At 45.4% G+C, this 5777-nt stretch overlaps 1 protein-coding gene across 1 annotated transcript in view; it reads left to right on the top strand.

Annotated features, from left to right (window-relative positions):
- The first annotated feature begins 816 nt into the window (after nt 1–816).
- LOC101566536 (olfactory receptor 1444) overlaps nt 817–5777 on the top strand; it is a 6949-nt gene continuing 1988 nt past the window's right edge. The window contains exons 1-2 of the mRNA XM_004645781.2: nt 817–841; nt 953–1018. The gene's annotated coding sequence lies outside the window, so the exon portion shown is untranslated. The remainder of the gene's footprint in view (nt 842–952; nt 1019–5777) is intronic.

The raw sequence follows: 5777 nt of genomic DNA, 5'->3' as shown, positions 1-5777 counted from the left end.
GGCAGATGGTGTCTATTAAGTCAGAAAATTAAAATTAACGAAGCATGCAGAACCCCCTGCCTCTGGGAGCTCCATGTTGAAACTCACCCAAGACCAAGTTGACCGGAAGACAATTTCCTGAAAGTGTTTTGTTTGACAAAGCTCTGAACTTGGAGCTCTGTAGGCAAAGCTGGCTTAAAACAAAATGGAGATTTTTTTCCCCTGTATTTAGGACAGGGTCTACAGCGTCTACAGGGTCTCATTACATCGGTCAGACTCGTAGTGATCCTCCTGCTTTCAGCCTCCCAAGCACTGGGATTACAGGCGCGCACCACCATGCGCAGCCTTACTTGCCATCTCAGCGCGTCCCCGGGAAGGGGCTGGTTCGGCACGCTGGGGATCGAATCCCGGCCCCCGTGCTCTGCTGAAGCAAGCACTTTCGTCCGCTGAGCTATCTGGCCAGCCCCAAATGGAGATTTTTGATGTAGTTTATTATCCGTGAACGGGCCATTTAAACATTTCTCCGCCCTTAGTCGGAGAAACAGTCACCTCCCAGCGCAGGGTAGGGTTGGATGCCCCAGGTGGCAGCTCACAGAGAGCAGCTGTGCTGAGAACTCCTCCTGATAACCTCAGCCTGTGACCCAGGGGTGACGCTCTGCCCCTTGAGGGGGGGGGGTGTTTTGGGCATTGTTCACGTCCCAGTAACGTTTCAGCTCCCCTGAGAAAGTACTGTTCTGACTGCTTGTTTACACGTCGCTGGGCTCTGGGTTGGAGTTGGGGCCTTGGGAAGCGTCTCTCCAGACGCTCCTTCCCCTACGTGAGCACCGTCTTCTCAGGGACCCTGGACTGCTCACCCCAGTCGGTATGCAGCAGCAGAACTTCTCGCATGCTTTTATTCAGTGGCCTCAGGAAATCTTTTACTGTCTGAAATCCAAGGCCTTCAGAGACCAAACAGATTTTCTCTTCTTTTTAGACTTCAAAAAGTTTCAGTCCTTGGAGACAGTTCTGGATTAAGATAGCCTCGCTCCCAAGGACACAGGTAGGTTTCTCTGGCTTTCTTTTAAAGCCAGTCTTCAAACTGTGGGTGGAAATAAAGGGCTGAGCCAGGAGCATGCGGCTCGGGTGCAGGAGGAGGGCTCTTCACTCCGTTTTCTCCGGGATCCTCTGCCACATCTCACAGGAGCAGAGTCAGAGGAGACTGCTGGAGGTGACTTTGGCTCCCTGCTACTTAGGCAGCCACTGCCGTAGTCACCGCTCGATGGGATGCTGCTACCAGCTGGTGTCAAGGCCTGGAGAACGAGTCCATGTGATTGACTTGTGATGTAATAGAGATAAGTTTGTTTGTATTGTGGCGCTACCGCAGGCCTCCTGGGCCCGTTCTCCCGTATTTGACCTGACTTTATACTCTCCCGACACAGGGAAACTTCCCTATAGTTTCAGAGCAAGTAAGCACCATTAAAACTATTTTTCTAACTCAACTTCTGGGATTCTAATTCATTCATTCACTTGGCAGGCATGCAAGCCCAATAGGGCAGCCAGTGGGTGGCCAAGCAAAGAACACTCACAAGAGACAGACTTCTTTCTTCCCTCATGGAATTTAGGGATAGTACTGATGATCTTATCTGGACTTCCCCAAAGAGGAGGTGTGGTTGGGAGTGGTTTTTCCAATCTCTTTAGAAGAAAGTTTGATGAAACATTTCTATTTCCAGACATCTGGATGGTTTAGTGCTATCTCTTTACAGCAATAGAAACCAATTTAATTTATTTTTGTAATGCACTTTTTTTGAACTCAGGACCTTGCGCTTGGCAGACAAGCACTTATTCTACTGAGCCATCTCCCCGGCCCCTTCAATTCACTTTCATTAGACATCTTTCAATGCTCTTTTCCTTTCAAAGCTCCTGGTGAAATTTATTTCAGGCTCATGCACGAGAGGGAAGGAAACAGCAGCAATACAGCGACACCTCTGTTTGCAAATGCTTCTGTTCATCAACAATTTGCTTGTCAAACAGAAGCATCTGCTAAGTCTTGCTTCCTGTCTCAAGCTATGCACTGGGTGACGCACATGGCCCTGGCTGGCTGTCTCTCCCAGATCCGCGGAGTGGGGTAAGCTGTGAAGTGAGGTACCACTGCACAGCATTAAGATTTGGATTTAGCTCATGGTTTTTCAGGGCTGCCGCTAGGCGAATGAGGCCTTTGCTCTGCACCCTGATGCCGGAGTTCTTCCTGCTGCTCTGAATCCAGACACATTTAGCAAGCATCGAGCACAAAGGGAGAGGGTTGCTCATCAAGAGACCCAGAAGGGTCTGGAATATTAATTGTAGATAGATGAAGAACTGCCCAGTCAGTAATGTGAGCAGAAGCTGGCCCTACAAGAGTATCCATGTATGGAATCCTAGTTACATGACTCTTGCCTGCCTAGGCCCGGGCAGGCCTCACCATGGGTCACCGTACATTGCTTCTGCTACATTAGGGACTACACACATGCACCAAAAGTCAAAACAGGTGAGAAAGGTTGTAAGGGGAAAGTAAGAAAAAATAAGGGAAAGTGCTGCTGCTCAGTTGGAAATGTACAACCATGTGAAAAAAAAAAAGGCTGGCAACTATAAAATTCCGGGTATTTGTTCTATGAACATGAGAAGACATCTAGAAAGCTGCTACTGAAGTGCTGTGCATAACAGTGAAAACTGGAAGCCAGGGGTGACGTCAGAGCAGGGTCCCCATCTCTACAGAGCTTTCTATGATGGCTCAGCAGTCATGGTTCACAAGAACCATACTGGGCCTCTGTCTTCTTTTGTGTTTTTGCAAAGGGCTCCTCACCGATCTTTTTTTTTTTTTTTTTCCTCTGTTTTCATTTATTACCCCCTTTAAAAAAAAAAAAAAAACATTTACTTAAGAGGCAGCATAACAGTAATTGATATGATATTAGAAGCAGAAACTATCATTATTTGCAGATGACATGATACTTTACTTGGAAGACCCAAAAAACTCCACCAAGAAGCTACTAGAATTAATACCAATCTTTCGCAGTAGCCGCTCTCCAAGGCAAGGAGGAGTGGCCTGGAAGCGTGTTCTAAGGTCCATGCCTCCTTGCCCCACCTCTCTTCCCTTCTCTTCCCTCCATTGAGCCTGTCCCCACCACCCACACTGCTGCAGAGGCTGGGAAAGCCTAGGAGGCTTACACTGGGGAAAGGCAGGGGTAGGGCAAGAGCTCTAAGGTCAGGACACAGCCTTTCTGCAGACCTGACTACCTCCTGGCTCACTGTTCTTTTTGGATGTTTTTCATGCAGTAGGTCCAAGCAGGAAGCACAGGCTCAGAGAAACAAAGAGAACAATAGCTCGTCTTTGTGTGCGCCCTTGTTCCAGTCACCTCACCAAATATTTACTTCTGTGTGCAGGGAGCTACGGTTGGCTGGGTGAGGCAAGAAGGAACAATTGCAATCTCTGGCCCAGAGGTCTGCAGCATGTCAAGGGTGGTTGACCAATTAATAGTGTGACTGTCAACCAAAGTGTAGGGCTTGGTAGGTACAAGGAAGGAAGGATTTAGCTGTAAGTACTCTTAGGGAATAATCTTGCAAATATACTAGAGACTGTGTTTAAGATCTCTGGATTTAATGTATGTATAGACACAGGTAACTGTGCTACTAATTTCTGTGGGTCTACTGAAAGGAGTAGCTAATGCTTAATTTTTTCCTCCTTTTTAATTTTTATAACTTTTTGGGGCCAGTTTTGTATACTTATACCTGATAATCTGAATGACCAATGTAAAGACAACATAATGATATGACAACCATTGTTGAATTGCTATCATTTTGTTTAGTGAAATTCTGTATCTCTTTGAATGTATTTTTAAAGCTATTTTTTATTCTCTTTAAAAATATTAAACTAGGGCCAGCCAGATAGCTCAGCAGATTAAAGCACCTGCTTAGGCAGACGCAGGGGCCAGGGGTTTGATTCCCAGCATTCAGTGCTGGCCCCACCCCTGGGGCGTGCTGAGATGGCGATTGAGAAAAAAATATAGGAGAGGAATGCTGGGAGGCCAGGTGCCCCCACAGTCCCCATGGTCTTCCACAGATAAGTAAAATAGAGCTATGAGAACTCTAAGGAAGCCTACTTTTTCTTCTGGCAATTACCAGCCCTGAGGAGTTAAAGGAAAGGTTTGTCCTATGTTGAAAATGTGTTAATCTTTTTTCTTTTTAAATGTACTTGATACAGGGTCTCAGCAGATCGGGCTCATCGTGATCTTCCTGCTCTCAGCCTCCGCAGCCCTGGGGTTATAGCTATGTGCCACCAGGCCCTGTCTCAGTGGCCGGCTCAGCCCACCTTGGGGCTGGACCAATGCAGCGTGTGGTGCTGGCGATGGAACCTGGTCCTTGCACGTGTCTGAACAGGCACTTAGCCTGCTGCGCTAGCTCACCAGCCCCTAAATGTGTTAATGTTTAACACTCATGTAACAATGGCCTATTCCCTGTTTTGCTTTTCTTTTCCTCTTCTCTTTCTCTTCCATACTGTTTTGAGCAAAGAACTGCCCAAGACAAACACAAATGTTAACAAGGTTTTTCATTTATTAAAGATAGGAAAAGAAACATGCTCTGCAAAGAAAAAGTAGGAAAAGAGGTATACAGTCCTCTTTCTCCTCTTCCTCCTTTTCTTTTGTTTTTATATTGAGGATTAAAACAAGGGCCTTTACTCCTTTTAAAAAGTTTTTTTTTTTTTTTTTTAAATTTTGAGACACAATTTTGTAAGGTTGCTAAAATGCCTAGTTTTGGCTTGAATTTGTGTTCCTTCTGCCTTAGCCTCTTTGAATGCTGGGATTACACGTGTACACAAGCATGTCCAGGTTATTTCCTACTCTTTTATAGCAGGATATTGAGCCCAGAGATGAAGCACAGCCAGCCAGCTGGGGAAGGAGACATGAACTATTAATTGCAAGATCCCAGTACACATTCACGGGTGCCGAAGCCCCACACATGGACTTCTTGTGAGAATGCAAAGGATTTTGACAGGCTGGCCTGGATCTGACGTCAGCTCGAGAAGAGGGCAATATAAAAGGACAGTCTTCCCAGAGCTCTCACAGTATCCCCGCTCACGCTGGACAGCAGACCTTTTCCCTACATTCTCTTGACCTAAACTTTCTTTGCAGAACATGTTTCTTTTCCTACCTTTAACAAATGAAAAACCTTGCTGTAAAAAAAAAAAAAAAAAGATTAGATCTCCCACTAAAGGGTTTTTCACATTCATCATATTGATAGGGTTTCTCTTTAGTGTGACTTCTTTTGTGCACATTAAGGTAAGAATTTAGGCTACAGGATTTCCTAAATTTATTACATTCATACAGTCTCTCACCAGGGTGAATTCTCTGGTGCAAAAGGAGGTGAAGGCTCTACCAGAAAGACTTTCCACACACCGCATCCCTATGTCCTCTCTGCCATGGTTCCTCACGTGGTGAGATGGAGAGGAAGACTTCTTGAAGGCTCTCACACTTATCTCTTAGACTTTCTGCCCAGAGTATGGCCTCAAACTCTGAGAGGACTGTGTGCTCTGAGTCAAAAAGTACTCACTTTCTTTACATTCATGTTTCTCTCCCACATTATTTACCTCATGTATAGAACGCTGTATACTATGCTGGATATATTTATTATGTTCAATCAATGCATAGTTTTTTTAAAGGCTTTTCCATATGTATTGCTTTTATATCATTTTTTTTCACACCAAGATTTCCTAGTGAATTTTTAAATAAAGCCACTCTGAAAGCTGAGAGAGAGAGAGAGAGAGAGAGAGAGAGAGAGAGAGAGAGAGA

The sequence above is a fragment of the Octodon degus genome, unplaced genomic scaffold (genome assembly GCF_000260255.1).
Source record: "Octodon degus isolate 3935 unplaced genomic scaffold, OctDeg1.0 scaffold00239, whole genome shotgun sequence".
Classification (NCBI taxonomy): domain Eukaryota; kingdom Metazoa; phylum Chordata; class Mammalia; order Rodentia; family Octodontidae; genus Octodon; species Octodon degus.
The sequence above is the reverse complement of the archived record's forward strand: the minus strand, read 5'-3'. Positions and strand labels throughout refer to the sequence as shown.